At 50.6% G+C, this 18,970-nt stretch overlaps 2 long non-coding RNA genes across 2 annotated transcripts; both read left to right on the top strand.

Annotated features, from left to right (window-relative positions):
• Nucleotides 1–495: 495 nt before the first annotated feature.
• On the top strand, nucleotides 496–10,253 carry LOC113604087 (uncharacterized). The gene is made up of 4 exons (XR_008296752.1): nucleotides 496–4,189; nucleotides 5,125–5,241; nucleotides 5,335–5,413; nucleotides 9,831–10,253. It is a non-coding gene; the product is annotated as an uncharacterized LOC113604087 (long non-coding RNA).
• A 28-nt stretch (nucleotides 10,254–10,281) lies between these two features.
• Nucleotides 10,282–16,694, top strand: LOC128314755 (uncharacterized). Its single transcript, XR_008296753.1, has 2 exons — nucleotides 10,282–11,374; nucleotides 13,962–16,694. It is a non-coding gene; the product is annotated as an uncharacterized LOC128314755 (long non-coding RNA).
• Nucleotides 16,695–18,970: the final 2,276 nt, after the last annotated feature.

Raw genomic sequence — 18,970 nt, forward strand, 5'->3', positions numbered from 1 at the left:
GGGATGTCAGATTGTCATACAAGAAGCCAAGTGCTTCTTGCCAAGAAGCCACCGTGCTGGCAACTGTCCCTGTCAGAAGTTTTCAGGGGGAGTTTTGGTGGGGGACATGGGCCGAGAGGGCAGACACTAACCATCTCTCCCAGCTGTCACCACAGAAGGACATTCTGTCAGTCAGGGGTTGGTTCATCACCCAGACTGAAATCTGTGTCCACCCGAGTGGCCTGGAGGAAGACGGCTCACAGAGAAGGCTGAGGTGATAATGTCATGCCTGGCTTTCTTTCTCCTGCTCCGCTGACCCACCTCTCTCTCCGGAGTGGCGGCATTCAATAAAAGACCAATTTGCTGGGTTGGGCATATGGAGATTCTTTAACAGTGGTCTGCGGGTTCAAGACTGGTTTGGAAAGGGCCAACAGTTGTATCAGCTGCCTTTATAACACGGTACCATGTGCTGTCCTCTGCATCACTTAAGCTACTCAGCTTTAAATAATCCTTTGTTGGGGCACCTGGGTGGCTCAGTAGGGTGAGCGTCCAACTTCAGCTCAGGTCGTGATCTCGCTGTTTGTGAGTTCGAGCCCCGCGTCGGGCTCTGTGCTGACAGTTCAGAGCCTGGAGCCTGCTTCTGATTCTGTGTCTCCTTCTCTCTCTGTTCCTCCCCAGTCATACTCTGTCTCTCTTTCTCTCTCAAAAATAAATAAACATTAAAAACATTAAAATAAATAACACTTTGTTTTGGATTTTGAAACTCCCATTTCTTGCTTATTAAAATCAGGCTACTTAATATCACTGGCTAAGAGTTTTCAACTGGTGGAGTCACACAGGGAAAGTGATGTTACTGTTATCTTTCTGTTCAGACTGTAGCAGGGAACAACCATGAGGATCCAGGCGTGCAGAGAAAGAAGATCTCAAAGACAGGAGGCTCACATAACTGAGTTAACACCTCAGCTGTTACTTCCTGTGGCAGCCTGACTCCGATGTCCCCCAGTGATCCCCCTCCTAGTATGGTCCCTCCCCCTGAGCGTGGGCTGGCCTGGCAACTTCCTTCTAGCCAACAGAATATAGCAAAGGTGACAGGATGGCACTTCTGAGATTAGGTTAGAAGAGATGATGGGCTCTGCCTTGCCAGCAGACTCCATTGCTCTCTCAGCTCACACACGGATGAAGCAAGCGGCCGTCTCTCCCAGCTGTCACCACAGAAGGACATTCTGTCAGTCAGGGGTTGGTTCATCACCCAGACTGAAATCTGGGCCCCCACAGCAAGCTGCAGAGAGTGGCCTCCGGTTCAACAGTTGGCAAGGATGTGAGGCCCTCAGACCAACAGCTCAAAGGAACTGAATTCTGTCAACAACCACTGAGAACCTTGGAAGCGGATCCTTGCCCCGTTGAGCTTTCGGATGAAACCCCTGCCCTGGCTGACACTCTGCCGGCAGCCCGTGACAGACTCAGAAGCAGAGCGCCCGGCTAAGCTACCCCCAGGCTCCTGAAGCACGGGGGCCGTGAAACAATCCATGTGCACTGTTTTAAGGTGCTGAGTTTGTAGCAATTTGTTACGCGGCAATAGAATGTTAAGACACTTCCCATCTGGGTGGATTTGGCAGGTTATTCCCCGCCTGCCCTTGAAACCTCCATTTTCTCATCTGTCAACGTGGCCTGGATAATAATAGAAATGATGATGTTAATGGCTATCTTTGGGGATTTACGTGAGAAACTGCAAAAACACACACACACACACACACACAGAAGTGTGCAATTGTTGACATCTGAGTGAGCAAGCGGTCTGGGCTCTGCCTAGGCTGGGTCTTGAAGACAGTGGGGGAGAGCAGTGGGCAGAGGTACTCAGTGGGAAGAGCAGGAAGGGCTTCCCTGAATCAGCTACGAAGCTTGGAGTTTGGGGAGCTAAAGATGGGATGTCGAGTGAAGGCAAAGCTGGGAACTCCAGAAACCACCAAAAGAGTTCAGCCAGACAGGGCTGTAGGTTCAAAGGAAAAGCAGGAAGCAGTGCTAACAATAAGATGGAGGGAGACTTTTATAAGGTGCCAATGATGCCAATAGGTGGGAAGGATTGATTAAGACACTACGAGTGTTTAAATACATAGCAGAAGTCAATTCGTGCCAAAGGCACTGGAATCCAGGGCTTGGGTACCCACTATGGTTGGCTCTGGGTACCCACCCTCTCTTTTTGAGGGAACTTCTCTCCACACCACCCACAAACCCTAGGGGACTCCTCATCAAATGCGATTCCCAACCCCCACATCAGACTCCTCTAACATCGCCACTGGGATGTCTAAGGGGCATCTGAGATTTCAGGTGCCCAGATCCGAACTTCTGATTTCACACTCTCCCTCTAAGCTCTGCTGTGGCTGCAGCCTTCACATCTCAGTGTTGCCCTGACAGCTCGATATGGAACAGGGATGACCTTACAGGGCATACTGTTGAAGATGAGAAACGATAGTTCTTTGGAGAGGAGTTAAGATGGCGGAGGAGCATGGAGACCCTGAGTTTGTCTCATCCCTGAAACGCAGCTAGATCAGCCCCAAACCATGTTTGAACACCTAGGAAATCGATCTGGGGATTACCACAACAATCTGCATAACTTGAGCCACGGAACTTGGCGGGAATGCGGTGCAGAGAGGTGAACTGGGACAGAAAAGATGCAAAAGCATAGATTTAAGTAAAAAGAGTGAAGCGTGAACATCTTCCTTCCTCCCTCCTGCTGTCGTCACCCCTCTCCCGCCACATTATGTTCCAATTGTTGGTATCAGAAACTATAGGGCCACCTGCAGTCACCCGCCTGGGACTTACTACCTCTCTGCTGAGAAACAGATCATCTCCATTCCTTTTTGAAAAAAAAGCATACTCCAAGCAATACCATAATGAACACCCATATCCATATGCACAATTATTTCTTCAGGATAGGTTCCTAGCAGCGGGACTGTGAAGTCAAAGGACTTGCACAGAAAACATATGGTAAGAGACTGACAAATGATCCTTTAAGGTGGTTGAACCAATTCACTTTCCCACCAACAGGGGCATGGCCTCCGTGCCAATGCTGGACATTATCGATCTTTCTAAGAATTTCCAAGAATGAGGTCCCGTCTTAATTTACAGGTTCCCGACAACCAGGGCTTGAATACGTTTTCATGTATTTATTGGCCATTTGCATTTGTTCCTCAGTGGGTCGCCTCTCTGTTTTCTTGGTTTGTTTTTCTATTGGGTTATTTATCCCAAATTACCAACGGAAAATCTGAGGACTGGGGAAATTAACTGGCTTCAAGTCCCAGCACGAGTAAGTGGCCGGGCTGGACTGGAGGGTGATTGTATTTCTCAAAAGCGCCCATTCTCAACCACAAGGCCGGTTACTCTGCATCCCAGGTACCGTCCAGGTGAACCGATGAATGAAAACGTGAAGGCTTCATAAGGACACGGATAGCGCTCACTTGCAGAGGTGTGGCCCTTTCTGCTTTTACCTGAAACAGCCCGGCCGTCTACCGCAGTTCCCTCCAGGACGGCCACCTGGCTGACCACCGTGACTCTTGCCCTGCGCCGGCCCTGGCTGCCCGTTGGGCCGCATTTAGCAATCACATTGCCCCTGAAGACACAGGCAGCCAGAACTAAATAACAACCTATGGCTTATGGCCATTTCCTTAGTTAAGCCAACGGGAGCTAGACCATCCCTGGCTTTCGGTGTGATTCATCCTCCAAAACCCAAATCCAAGACTGCTCTGGATCTGGCGGGGCTCAGCTGTCAACGCAGAGAGGGAACGCATAACCAGCTGCCATCAACTCATCTGACATCGTGCCAGGGCCACCCTACCATTGTTTGTGGCAGAACAACGCCTTTCTGCGGCAGAGGAGGTTTGCAGCCTTGCCCTTTGGGAAGGGCAGCCGACTTCTCAGCAGGCCGGAGAGCGCCTGAGCGCCAGAGGAATGCCTTCTCTAAAAATAGAAGTCCTTTGCAGGGCTTCCCGACTAGCAGTCTTAGCGGCATCCACACCACGTCTTTGCGTTCTGCGCAGGACCAGCTGCAGGCGCGGTGGGGAAAGATAATCTGGGCAGAGGGGCCGCTGCTGGGCAGAGAACCCCGTAGCCTGGGGCCGTCACCAACCAGCACTGGGGCGGACCCCTCCTGAAGGCGGCTGCGGTTAGTGTTACGGGGAAACCAGGCAGCTTGGAGGTTTTGTTTGACTGGCAGGTAAATGAACCCGACTCTCGAATCACGCCAGGCTCACCGATCCTCTTGAACAGTGATTCCAGTCGTGTCTTTTGTGAACACGTTAATTAGCACGACTTGGTGCTCCCGGAGGTCAACACAGACACGACTGGAAGATACTGCAGGGGGACCTGGTCCCAATCAGAACTCAGTTCTACCCCCTAGTGGCCCAGCTTCGAGAAGGTGTCAGAGCCCTCATGCAGCTCTCTCAAGTCAAAAATCCCAGTTCCTATCTTTGGAAATAGCAGGGAAACGCCACTCGGTCTTCTGTGGGGTCCGAAGCAGAAGGGTCAAGGCTATCGTTTGGTTACCACACCTGGGAGTCAAAGCCTGCTCGAAGGTCACCAGGGAGAAAGGCGGGCCCGTAATGGGAAATATGTCAGTGCAGTAATGAGAAGGGAGGTGGAAGAGGGGTAGGAAAGGAACAACCAGTTGGAATGAAGTGACCGGAAAAGAAAAGAGGAAGCAAGACAAAAACAGGGTTCTGAGGACACTGGGTCTCAAAGGCCAGTTGTGCCAACAGCTTTCACAGAATCGGTGGCCCAGCACTGGTGGACCGGGCCTGTGAGGCCTTCAGGGACCCACCCCACTTCCTTCCTTGGTGATCATGAAATTCTGGGGCCTGACGGGGGGTGGGGGGGGGTGGTGAGTATTTCGGAAGATTTTTTTTTAAAGAGAGAATTGGGAAAAAGAAGCCCGAGAGTTCCTGTGACTGAGCACAGGTGATGGGGGGGCCCATGGACATTATTCTAGATGCAGAAACCTAGGTGACTTTATGCTATAAACTGAACGTGTTCCCCCAAGACTCATACGTAGAAACCTAATCTCCAACGTGATGGTGTTTGGAGGTAAGACTTTTGGAAGGTGATGAGGTCACGGGAGCAGTGCCCTCGTGAATGGGATCCGTGCCCTTACAGAAGGGGCTCCAGAAAGCTCCCTCAACCCATCCTGCCATGTGCGGACACATGAACCGAGAGGAAGATCCTCATTAGACACTGAATCTGCTGGTGCCTTGATCTTGGACGTCCAGAACTGTAAGAAATAAATTGCTGTTTTTTATAAGCCACTCAGTCTGTGGTGTTCTATTATAGCAGCCCAAGCTGATTAAGGCATTATGTTCTTTCCAGATTTTTTCTTCTGATTGATTTGGAGTTTCATACCATGGCGGCTGGAAAAGAGGCACCAAAAGATTCCATCTTCTTGAAGGTAACGATTAAGACAGTTTGATAGAGCAACTGTCATACTGATTTCTCACCATGCCTAGAAGGCACCTAGGGCATTTTTCTGCTCCTGGGCTGTCCTGCTGGGATGGGGCAGTTTCTGAGTCTTCTCCGAGATGGTGTAGACGCAGGCAGCCTTGGAGAGCACCAGAAAGTGGGTGTCTTGTGTCTCGGGCAGCCTCTATCCTAGGTCAGCTATCGCGCAGAAAGCAGGAAGGGCCACGGCACATTTCTTGCTTTCCCACCGGGGAAAGGATGTGTCCCAGGATGCGTCTAGGGCTGCATCTGGCTTTATGACTTTCCTATCTCCTGCTGGCACGTCCTTGATGGTCACTCAGGGATCACGAGGTCACGGGCACAGCGACCTGGGACATCCACCCGCTGCTGTTCCCATCCCCTGGTAAAACGCAAAAGTCTTGGAGACTTACCAACAACATTACCAACTCTTGGACACAGTTTCTCTGAGTTGTAGGGATAAAGGCAGGTCCGTGAAGGTTGTGTCTTGGGGTCTGTGTGCTTCCACGCATGAGTGAGCGACAGCAGGTCAATCTCAGAGCAAAGCAGTCTCTCCACGTTCCTGAGAGAAAGAGGAACATTTCTTTCTTCTCCCCATACCTCATTCATTCATTCACTCATTCATTCCACAAAGGTTTCGTGATCGCCTACCCCATGCCAGGACTGTGCTAAGCACAGGGGATACGTGGAGAGTGGAAGAGAGAGCACCTCTACCCGCATGTAGCTTATTATCTGGTGGGAAATGTCATCTTCAGTTGGCCCGCTGGATGGTACATTTATATTGTGGAGAGTGTCGTGAATTTCAGGGGGTCCTCGGTTCTTTAGCCTTCCGGTCTCTTTACGATCTTCTCATTTCTTTGCCATGTAATGAGGGTGGTGTTAATAGTTTTTAGCTGTAAAAAAGCACCGCCGACAAATACAACTTGGCCTCTGCCCATTATTGTTCCCCAAATGCCGCAAGAGCAGCGTGACGTCTTGTGACAAGAGACTAAGGCTTTGCAATTAGACAAAACTGGCTTTTATTCCCGGTTCTGCCACCACGTGAGCTTAGAGGAGTGGCTTTTTTTTTTTTTTCTCCAAGTCATGAGATTTTAATGGAGACAAAACTGTGGCATCTCTATAAGGATTTTCTCTTTGTGGAAAAAGATGCGTTAGGACCATGAAGGCATTTTGCCCAGCGCCTGGCACACAGGGACTGCCTGGTGAGTCTTTGGCTCCCTCCCAACACAGTGAATGATTCCTAGCCTGGAGGCCAGCTCAACCGCAGGGTTTCTCCGAGTGTGGACCACCTGAGACAGCACCGCCTGGAATATCTGTAAGCACACAGCTGCCCGTGTTCACCAGGCCCTGGGGGCACCAGTCCAAGAACCTGCCCGTTTCACAGGCTCCCCACTTAAAAGCCTGATTGGTGGCCTAGGCTTTTGTTAGACTGAGGATCTAGAAATCACTTTGTTTTAAAAAATGTGTATTTCTTATTTTGAGAGAGAGAGAGAGAGAGAGAGAGAGAGAGACAGAGCGTGAGCGGGGGAGGGGGAGAGAGAGAGGGAGACACAGAATCTGAAGCAGGCTCCAGGCTCTGAGCTGTCAGCACACAGCCCAACGAGGGGGCTTGAACTCATGGACCAGGAGATCATGACCTGAGCAAAAGTCACACACATATTGACTGAGCCACCCAGGTGCCCCAAGAAATCACTTTTTAATGGTCAACTCTATGCATAATAGCTTTTACAGTGTGGAGTCACCTGACTCATGTCTTTACTAAAGTACTTCCTGTGTGGCACAGGATACTTCAAATCACGGGACCTTGAGCCTTCCAGTCCTGGCTAAACCCTGCCCCCCCACTCAGCATGGTGGGGGTCACCCGAGGCACCTACCCACCCTAATACAGGAGGATGGCAAGTTCCAGCTTCTGCCATTTCTGGACAGATTGACCAGGTCTAGGACAGGTAGACCTTTCAAGAGCCTGTTCCAGGAGGGGCCGATGAGCCTCCGTGGGCAGAACTCACAAGAAACATGCCAGGCTCACTAACGTTGGAGGGTGACCTTGGGAAAGGCTGGATAAAAGCTTTTTCTGAGCCCGTCATGCAGAAGCACATTGAACTTTCGGGACTCAGACTCCTCTGGTGAGTGGCTGGATTAACAGATAAATACAAACAGAGCAGGCTGTCACCAGGGCAGCACCTGCATGGTTGCCAGCACCCTGGGCCACACGGCCAGGGCCTGAACGCCTTGGACCGGTGGCCGCGGGGCCCACACTGGCAGGCAGTGGCACAAGGCGGGTACCTTTGGTGGACAGTGACTGAGCCTGTCCCAGCCCAGCTACGCTTTGGAGCTGTGCAGCATTAGCAGAAACGGCCGTGAGTTAAAGCCAGAAAGGAGAACACCGGGTACCAGTGAAGGCGAGCCTGTGAAACATACAAGAGACATCTCAAGGAACAGCCCGGGCTATTTGGGAGGAACGGGAGAGAGAAGGGCTGGGAATCCCCAGAGTAAGTTTCAGAGCCACAGACATGAGAATCTGCCTTTCGTTGTGATTCTCTCCACCCCCCGAGGCCGCTGTGGTTTGGGGGAAATGGGTGACATCAGTAAATGTGCGGAGATCGGGAAACAGTGTCAGTCACCCTGCCTAGGAGGATGAATCCCCTAGTCTCTGCCTTCTTGTGACATCACTGCTCCAGAATGTAGCACGCTGTGGTGCCAGATGAAAAGTTCTATTTCTAGAGGATGCACAAAAGTGCCATTGTCTTGATGACAGACCAAGAGACCGAGGTCATTGTGTTTCCCAGCAGCCGCTGCGCCCCGCTCCACATCTGTAGCCCTCTCCCTCAGCAGCAGGCAGGGCCGTCCCTGGGGGGGTGGACTCCAAGCAGCAAGTAGAATACCCGATCCCGCGTCCGTTGGGTCAAAATCCCATCCAGACTCACCAACACGAGCTTCCAAATGAGATTTTCCAGAGCGCGTGGCCAATTTTGTCGGCACTCTTCCAGAGCTGAACAGTTGCGGGGTCAGAGCAAGGTTTGAAGTGCACTTTGGGGAATACTCTCTCACGCATGATGCAGAGGGCTGGCCCCAGTTCTGAAGAGAACACACCATGTGGGTGGGTTTGATGAGTTCATGAGCACGGAGTTAGATGACATTTTTGGCCTGCTTCCGGATGAGAGATCTTTTCCAAAAGCTCGCGAGCTGCATGGGGAGACGCTTCCCACCCACCTCTCTCATGAGGAGGGCACCAGATTATGTTTCCAGCCCGGCAAGAGCTTCACCCCAGGGGTGCTTGGGTGGCTCAGTTGGCTAAGTGTCTGACTCTCAGTTTCGGCTCAGGTCCTGATCTCACTTTTCGTGAGTTCGAGCCCTGTGTCAGGCTCTGTGCTGATGGTGTGGAGCCTGCTTGAGATTGACTCTCTCTGTCTCTCTCTCTGCCCCTCCCCTACTCATGTTGGCTCAGTCTCTCTCAAAATAAATAAATAAACTTAAAAAAATTAAAAAAAAAAAAAAAAGAGCTTCACCCCAAATCAGTCCTATCATCCCACTTAGCCCTTCTTGTAACCAGTTATAGGAGCTGTTTGGGAGCTGGCAAGAGTCAGAAATAGTCTTCGAAGGAAGGGGGAATCAAAAGAGATCAGGACAGTCCAGCTCTATCACGAAGTATGACCCAACTCCTCCGCCAAAGCACGGGTTTTAGTGACACCGCGCAAGCCAGCTCACAAGTGGCCTGGGTTACCCAACAGTTGTTTTGCATACTGGGACTTTCCTCTGAGTACACTTTGGAAGCTAAGGCCACTCGCAAATACAAAGCACCTGCTTCTGAAGACATAGCGTTGTCTAGTAAAGGACGTAATTATATCCCCGTTTTAAATGCGGATAAACTGTAACATACAGAGTGCTCGATGTCAGGCAAGGTTGGGGAGGAGAGAACGGAGGGGTGCGGTCGGGGGAGAGGCAGACACTGACACAGCCCTCAAGGGTGCATGCGACTTGAAATCCTATCGCAGGGTGAGATCTGGGGTGAGACTGTAGCTGAAGTCCTCTCGAGCTATGAGATTTCTATTTCTGATGACAGGGAATATTGCAGTCAGAAACTGTTAAACCCTGACACTCCCCAGACCCATGTTAAAGTTGATCCTCCACAACGGTTTGTATTTTTACTGCCCCTTGCAGCCTAAGGCTCCAAGTGGCCCTTCACACATCTAAGCAGAAGAAACCACAGATTTAAAAGACCAAGGCCCTATGGGAAGGAAGAGCCGGATCCAGGAAACCAACTTTGTCTTCGTTACAATGTAACACTGTGCCCTTCTCTTTCCAAACCTGCGCAGCCTCGTGATCCCTGGAGAACTACCGTTTTCAAAGGAGTGTTTTTGACTCACCTTTTCTGCTTTTCTTCCCTTCAGCTGCACGTCGTTTGACAAACGGGAAAGCGCTGCTCCCAGGGTGCCGCCCACTCTCCCTGCAGCCAGGAGCCCACAAGCCCACGCCGGCGTGCCAAGACCACAAGGTCCCAATCACGGGGGATCTGCATGAGGCCACCCGAGACCTCAGAACCCAGGAAGGCCGGGTTGGGACGCCAACATTTCTTACGGGCTATGACCTGGCCGGCTCTTTTGTCCCCTGCATTTGCAGAGGAAACAACGGTGGAGGTCATCCAAACAAGAACACGAGCTCCAAATCAAACTTGACTTTGTCTTTGCAACGCGTCCTTCGATTTCCAGGCAGTCTGCACAAAGCCGTGCTAAGACAAGCAGCATTGCTGGGGGCATTGACGGGGTGCACGCTGCTGTCTTGGCACAGAGGCGGAAGGCAAGGGCTGGAGGGCGGGGGGGTGGGGGGGGGGCTGGAAGCGTGTTGGGACGACCCAGGGAGATACACGGAGACAGAAGTCTCCATTGTGTGGTGGTGACTGGTATGAGCGGTAAGCGGACAAGGAGAGCTTTCTCCCTGCTCTCAGGTCCTGGCCTGACCACAGAGCGAATTACGCGCCTGGCTACTTCAGGGCAAGCTTGGGTAAAAGCCGCTTCATGACCAGGTGTCTGTAATAGCCTCTTCTGTTATTAGAAGAGTCTGTAACGGCCCCGGAAAGGGCCATTCAGGGGGCGAGACCTAGAAAGAAGGGAACAGAAAGGACAGCGTACTGTTTGTCCCCACAGCCGCACACCTGCCTAGAGATCCTCTTGTCTTACCAATTTACTAAATTATTTCAACAAACCTGTTGTTCCAATTCTTCCAATCACTTTTAAATCTTTGCCACCACATGGATACTAGAAAAAAAAAAATGTCTCAGCACCCTAATCCACCGGGCATGGCCAACCTGGTCCTGGGCAAGGCAAAGACTTAAAGTAACGTTCCCTTTAGTCCATGCTGTGCACAGCAACCAAGCAGACTAATAGTGTTTAGCATTCTCTGCGTGAAGCTTACGGGCAGGGCCTCCGCAGTGCTGAGCAAAGAGCCAGAGGTTTCATTAAACGTTAAGACCAACCCCGATGACCCTATTCAGAGCAGAGCAGTTAAAAGGGCTCTGAAGGCAAACTGCCTTGGTTCGAATCCCAGCTCCAGAACTTACTAGCTGTGTGATTTTGTGAAATTTGCTTAACTTCTGTGTGCCTCAGTTTCCTTATCTGTCAAAGGGGGCTACCAAATGACATCTACCTTATGCTGGAAGGATACGAGGAGTTAAAAGGAGCTTTGTGCTTGCTACTTAATCTGGTACTCAGAAGGAGCTTTATAAAAGTTTGTTAAAATAGAGTTTTGTATGTAATGCCGTACACAGCTTGGATTTATTCACTCAGCACTGCCGGCTTCACGACAAGACGCCCGAAGAGTCAGTTGCACAGAATACAACCAACACTGGGGAGCAGGGAACCTTGGGCCTTGTCCACACTCACCAGGATGATTCTGAAACCTAATGGTAGCAGTGAGACTGCCGTTAAGTCGCTGACTGGTAAGACGTTTTTCCGGGGAGTCTGGGCTTCTGTTGTGTGTGCGGCATGTTAGTTGTCCTTTCCACTAATATCCCTTTTCCGTCAGTGGGTCCCAGGCCCAGTGAAATCACCCAGCAAAGGAGAGCTGTCAACACCATTTGTGGGCTAGGTTAGGCCTAACTCAGGAGACAGGAACACGAAAAATCCTGAACAAGAGAGAGAGAAGAGAGAAAGGGCTTTTCTGGTCCTTCTTGGGCTAAAAAGAAACTCCGAGGCACCACAGGGAGCTACGGGGAGCTCCCAACGCTGCCTCCGGGTTTGGATTTGCCTGCGGCGGGCTGTGAAGCCTGAGCCACCAGCCCAAGAATATTCCAACTGCATCTCGTGCCCTGGAGTCTCCCCTCCCTGCCCCAGGAGTGTCAACCCGTTTTGGGGGACTCCCAACCACTTCCGTTCTGGTCAGATCTAAGGGTCCTAAAAGCCTTCCCCACCCACTCCTGATCTGGGAGCATCAGGGAGCCTGATGGGGTTCCAAGTGGAAACCTGTGGTCCCAGCACTGCCCATGGCACCCTGAAGTTTGACTGCAAGTTGCAGGGCTGAGCAAAGCCTGCCGCCTAATAACGAGAAAGGCTCTGGGCCGCCGGGGCCCAGAGGGGCCCCTCCCCTCGCTCAAAGCAAAGTGCACTGTGCCGTCCATCTCCTCTTTGGCGTCTCCCCAGCCCTTCTCCGAATGAGCTAAATGCCACGCTTCATCGATCGGTCAATAAGTCGTGTTTATTGAGCTGACAGTGTGTGCCCACCAGGGTGTGGGAGCTGTAGGGAAAGATGGATGAGAAGCGGGGGGTGGAGAAAAACAACCCAGGACAAATGTTAGGGCTTTGTATAAGGGAAAGGACCCTTTGCCTTGCTCTCCCACACACAGCCCGGCTCTTCACCTCTCTCCTCGTGCCGGGGGTCTGCTGGCCCTTCTCTCCCAAATGCTCCACCAAGACCCGGGCGCCGGCTTGACCCAGAACTAGAAAGCCCTTTTTTATGCAGTGCTGACCTCTAGAGGCTTCCAATTAAAAAGCATCCCAAAGGACCAGCTTCGTTCTACAGCCGGTTTCTCCATCAGTGGTGTTGCCGTATTTTCCTAGAAAATGAGGAGGAGGAAATGTCTCTGCTCCTTTCAACGTTACCTAATAGGAAATGCCTACCTCATTCTTAGGCTGCCTAACTACGGCTGGCCCAGATTTTCATAAATGTCAATGTTTTCTGCTCCAAAAGGGAAAAAAGGCAGATCAGAGATAGAGCGTTTCAGAGCTACTTTTCTACTACGGATCTAAGAGGAAAAGTACAGTGCCAGCTTATCTCAGGACGCGTTTCTGGGGTTTCCAAAGTAACAGATGGCCAGGCCTGCCAAAGGGAAAGAACGTTCGCTCACCCCGATTCAGGGCACCAGGCAAAACGCTGTGCCACACCCCCCGCATACAGGCGTCAAGCCCGTACGTGGTCCAAACCCCGGCACAGGGTCCAGATACTGGGTGGTGGGTTTAGTTCGGTTTACTTTGTTTGACTTCAACCCATTCGTGTCCACAATGAACACTGGGAAAAAAAAAAAAAAAAAAAAGCGTCCCGCCGGACCTGACTTTCCTATGGAAGCGAGATTCGTTTCTAAAGGAAATGAGACTGCGAGTTACAGTCCAAAGCAAAATACCCCAAATCTTCCTCTTTTGTTGTGGCTCTTTATTCCACAGGATTGATCGCAAAGAGAAGTGTAGGAAGGCAGGAGGAAGCACCCTGGGACATGAGCATCTGGGCTGACGTGCACCCACTATTTTGGCCCCTAGAAGGAATTCTAGGAAGATGGGCTCAAAATCAGAGAAACACAGTTCTGCCAATGTCACCACCCAGTCCTGGTTTCATGAGACAACAGTTTCATTATAAACGTTGCTTCCCACCCTCCCTAGCCCCACTAGCCAAGACAAGACACATCCCCACAATGCTAGTGCCTGGAAGGAACTTAGAAATGAGTCCACAGTCTTATTTTTACAGATGAGGAGACAAAGATGGGGGGCGGGGAGAGGTGACACGGCCACATCGCTGGTCAGGGGGGAGCCCGGGCTAGAACCTTTACCCCCAGCCAATGGATTTCAGAACGATTCACCACAAAGGGGGAAATGTGGGTCTTTCTAACACTGGTCTCTGCAATTAGATAAAGGAGTCGAACTACATTTTAACAAGTTTGCCTGTGGGGGCACCTGGGTGGCTCCGTCGGTTAAGCGTCCAACTTCAGCTCAGATCATGATCTCTCGGTTCATGAGTTCAAGCCCCGCATCGGGTGGGCTCTCTGCTCTCAGGGCAGAGCCTGCTTCAGACCCTCTGTCTCCCTCTCTCTCTCTGCCCCTCCCCCGCACTCTCTCTCTTTCTCAAAAAGAATGAACATTTTTTTTAAAAAAAAGTTTATCTGTGAAAAGTGATCAAATAACAGTCACAAAGAAACTCCCCCAGAAGAAAGGCTTTGGTTGGGGAAGATCATGCCAGCACCGTGCTGAGGTCAGCATTGTTGACTGGGGGAGCCTGGGTGGTTCAGTCCGTTAAGTGTCTGATTCTTGGTTTCGGCTCAGGTCGTGATCTCCCGGTTCCACGAGTTCAAGTCCTACATCGGGCGTCATGCAGATGGTGAGGAGGCTGCTTGGAATTGTCTCTCTCCCTCCCTCTCTCTCTCAAAATAAATTAAAAAAAAAAAAGAAAGGAAGAAAGAATCGTTGACTGAGTGAGACTGGGAATGCCTGCACACAGCCCACTACTCATGTCCAATCTCTGACAACAGCCGTGCCAAACACAAAGAACTGCAAATGAAATTATCTAAGACACACACACCAACCTCTACGCTGTTGTCTCCTGAGGCAATCTCAAATCTCATTTAACAATCTATGGAGACCTATTCATTTGGGGAAAGAAACCTGCTCTTAATCAAAGAATGGGACTTCACCATGAACTTCGGGCGGATCCTTTAAATGTCACTGCTTACGAAATAGTCATAACTGGGAAGAGAGTAGTGGGGAAACAGGGTCATTCATCACAGAGTGACCACAGGTTTCCAGCCGGTGCCACAAAGGATTCCTCACTATGATGGGGGAAAATAGGGTTGTCATACCCATCGTATACACACCTAAAGTACTAGGTCTGAAGGAAGACTGGGAAAGCACTAAACACCAGCCACGACATCAGCACAGATATATTAATGTCACAAAATTCCACAGCATTTGAATCATGTCAGTGGTTCACGTAACTGCCTTCTCCCTCTCTTCCCCCCCGCCGGCCATCTCCCACCCAGCCCTGACACTGGCAACCACAAGCTAGCTGACGGTCCTCATTCTTTGTCCCTTTGTTTGTGTCACATGAGGTGTCCTCTCAGACCAAACATTGTGGAGGGAGTAAAAAAGAGGCAAACACCACCATAGTTTGGAAGGCTCTTTAATAGCAAGCGTATGGTAATTACATGGGTGGATGAGATCCTCTCTCGCAGGGGAGAGGGGCAGGTGCAGATGCAGACAGGGATCGGTTTAGGATTTACACTGCCAGAGGCATCTAAAACAAAGGGCAACAATTTTTTGGCAACCCATTTCACAGTTTTGTAATGTACAAGAGATTCCGCGGAAAGGAAATATAAAGGCAAAGAAAACATACACACCTTGCATGAAACGTTTCTGCCTAAGGAAAAAGAAACCCAAAACTGTTCCTTGATTTTGCTTCTCAAGTAGATGACTCAACTCTGCTCTCACACACCAATTAAGACTGGCCCACAGATAGTGTCGGATTTTCCCCAGGGTGGACGATTTGCTTTCTCCTCTAAAAAGCCGACAGGGGTGCACGGTACTGCTCTGTGTCTTTATCCATCTGGCTCTCAGAAGGTACTTAAAGAATGACTCTTCAGCAACAAAAACGAAACAAAAGAAAAAACCAGGGAAAGGCAGTTTTACAAAGAACAGACTATCCGCCTTCTCTGCAGTACCGAAGAATTTGAATCCAGTTCTCAGTAAATTAAATGTTTATTTTCGTGTGGCCCGGCGCACGCTCTCAATGGCTTGGGCCCATTCGGCCACACAGTGCTTTACATGAGGCTTCTAACATGTAACGCTCACGGGCCCTCTATTTTTATAATACGCATTTAAATAAAAATATCGACGACAACATATTATTTAACAATTTGTCCGGGGAACACAAGCTATAGATATTTTGCCATGGACACGACGTTGCCATGGACACCAGAGGCTCCCGGCATTCTGGCAAGTTTCAGATATGCTGTAGAGAATCTAAGCCACTTCAGCCTTTCGTGTCATACCTGGTGTCACAAAACCAAGATAACTAATTGGGTCTTTGTGGAAGAGGATGAGTTTTTAATTAAAAACACAAAACAAAACAAAAAACTCTCAGGCTTCTCTGGTCATCTGAAGCAATAGGCAGGGGCACCTCTTCGGGGTTAACACTCATTATAGGGAAGAGGGATCTGTGAGCCCCTTGGGATTTCATTGTGCTCTTTCTACCACCCTCAAGCACCTTGGAGTCAGTGGGCGGGCTCTGCCCTCCAGCCCCCGGCCGCCTCCACACTGAGGGCAAGATCCAGTCTGGTTCACGTTCCGCCTGCCAGGTGATGAGAGCCCCCCGATCCGTTGGCACTTTGGGAAGACAGGCTTCTCTGGCTGACGGCTGGCTTATTGAGGAAAACCCCACCGTATTTGCAGGACGCGCCCGCGGTCTCCTTGGCTGGGGGGCATCTGTAAAGCCACAAAGCCACCCCCGACACAGGCCTCGCCTCTCAACATTCAGGCCATCCCTTTGAGGAAAGCGGGCTCCTAGCGTGAATGCCATGAAGACAGTTTTCCTATACCTTACGTGATAACTGCCTTCGGGCTTTTTCTTTTAAGAATCGGACTCCCTAACTCTCCCATTCTCCCTCTCTCATCTCCTCCCGCCCCAGATTAAGTCCCGCCTGTTCCCATGTGCCTCTCGAACCGTGGGAAATCAGATGTGTTCATACCGGTTTCCCAACCTGTGAATTTTCACGTGCAAGGTAGATTTCTAAAATATGAGTTCCGACGATGCTCTGCAAGCACAGCCCCCCTAGGTCCATCCGCTTTGTGCTCTTAGGAGACAGACACAACAGTTAGAGACGTAGTTGTGCTGGAGGAAAGGTTTCCGTTTGTATGTGAAAAATGACAGTAGCTACGAGAGGAGAGAGATTTTTCACTGAAGGACACGAAACCTGGTTCTGGCAACCAGGACCCAAGGAGAATTCCTAAATCAAAGACTTTTCATGTTCTAGTCACATTAAAAAAAAAAAAAAAAAAAAAAAAGTCCTACGTGCTGCTATGAGCCTGGGAGACTTGAGGGGACGTCTCCGTGTACTTGAATCCGGGGTGCTGGCAGGCATTGCGTGGGGTCCCACCTCCCTCCCTGGCTCCCTAACTCATTCTCCGGTTCCCCGAAGTGCGCTCAGTAGGACCATCAGGCAGAGACAGGGGCCAGTTGCCATACGGAAAATGTCTCTCAAACCCAGGATCAAGGTTTTTTCACGTCGCCAGAGGCCTGACTTCACAGCTGGCCCACAATGACCAACAAGCCACCGATCGCCACCCCCCCACACGTGTGCCACCACCATTCGCACATCTATACGCACTCACACACATTCTCTCTCGCGTTTTTCTTTCTACTGGATGACATGGCAAAAAAGCAAAAGTATTCCTCTTCCACTCTCTTCCAGCTACTCTTCAGGGAACTTATTCCACTTCCGAAGCCACCGTCTATCAGGGCACAAGGAAAAGCTATGCCTTCCAATGACGAAGCCTGCCTATCCGGGACAAGTGTGTTTCTAGATCTTCAGAAGCCTTACTTTATCCTCTTGTGTAAGGGACAGGAAGTCATCAGCCCCTCGGGATCACGCTTTAGGGGGTTTCAACACTCACAGACCAACAGAAACATACTCCAAGGTGGTCCTGTGGCCAGGATCCTCAGGTTAGCATCTTGGCGTGATTCAAAATGTATTTCTTTCTCATTTCCCTAAAGCTTTCCTTGACGGTTGCTCTCCACACACACACACGTCCTAAGGCAGTTATGGGGCGACCGTGGTGGAAGCAGGAAGGGAAAACACCCCTTGTTTCAGGCAAGTTAGGTGATTTGCCCAAGGTCACACGGTCACCGGCAGAGCCAGGACTAGAACCCAGGTCTCTGTCCTAACTCCTGGGCCGGCGCTCCTTCCGCTGCACCACACTGCCTCTTCGTAAGTGTTCTATGTTCGGGAAAGTCAGGAATGTGTCTAACTATGGAACCTCTTCCGTGACAACCACCGCAGGCGGCCTGCCTCGCTGACCCATCCGGGTGGAGCTCTGCACCAGGCGAGCTCTGACGCCGCACGCGACCCGCACACACAACGCACAGCCAGGTGGGCGTGAGCGTGTGCACAGGCGCGGGTGTGCACAATCAGAGGAAAGGAAGTTGGAGAGGAAACACGCAGCAATGGCATCCTCAACCCCGGGGGCAGAACAAAGACGAGATTTCTCCTCAGCCCAGTGACCGGCTGAGCTGACCTCGGGGCCGTTTTTATAAACAGAGACATTAACACAATAATACCAGAGCGCATTTGGTCAAAGCCTAAACGCTTTCTCATAAAATACATTTTTCTATTAACGTCCACGTTCGAACATATGGAAACTCAGATTTTGAGCCTCCCCGTGTAAAATTCCAGTGTCCCTCGTCAACCTTCTTCATTTCAGTGGCAGAAGTCATTCTTACTCTTTCAGCCCGTGGAGTCAACACGGTGTCAACACAGAGGCCACCACACTTGAGTGGCATCTACAGAACACAATCACCCGCGCTCGGGTACGGGGCCGGTCGGAACACGGGGAGCAAAGCACGGGATACGCTCACCCCGCTGGATGAAACACCAAGGTGTGTCGTGTGAACAGGCGACTCGGAGGGACATCATTCCACTGGAAGCTAACCTTCGATATGGTTTTTCCAAGCAAGGAAAAACACGCGGGTACCGAAGCACGGATGGAAACCACCGCATCGTTTTACCTGATGACTTAAAACCGCAGCGCGCGGTTCTGCCACAAGCAGCCGTGCTCGTCACCGCACCAATCAATTAAACAGAAAATGTTAGCTAAGCAGGTTGACACTGACATGCCTGGAAGATACACAAGACTCCCCTAAGCTCTGTGCTCTCCGCTGCTGCTGCTTTTATTTCTAATCCCAAACTATGACCACCTTGCAGGCATGTGTGTGCATGTTAAAATTCCCACCCCAGATGCTACGTTTAGTTAAGGGTTGTGGAAGAGGCATTCTGCGTCCTAAGTTATCGGCACGAGAGATGCAGAGAGGTCCAAGAAAATGAATTACTTTAAATAACTCCACCTTAGCGTTCCAAAGGATTTCCCTTGGAAACGTATTTGTTGGCTGAATACTGACAGCAGTGTTTCCAATTATTAAGTAGTTGTTTCTGTGAGTTGTCTTAGTAGTTTGATCATTAGAACTTCCCCCCTTTGAACCAAGCTAACCCACGACTGAAAGACTCTCATGTTCCTATCGCTTTAAAAAGTCACGGCAGTTAGGTTCCTCGAAGCACCTGATGACA

The sequence above is a fragment of the Acinonyx jubatus genome, chromosome A2 (genome assembly GCF_027475565.1).
Source record: "Acinonyx jubatus isolate Ajub_Pintada_27869175 chromosome A2, VMU_Ajub_asm_v1.0, whole genome shotgun sequence".
NCBI lineage: Eukaryota > Metazoa > Chordata > Mammalia > Carnivora > Felidae > Acinonyx > Acinonyx jubatus.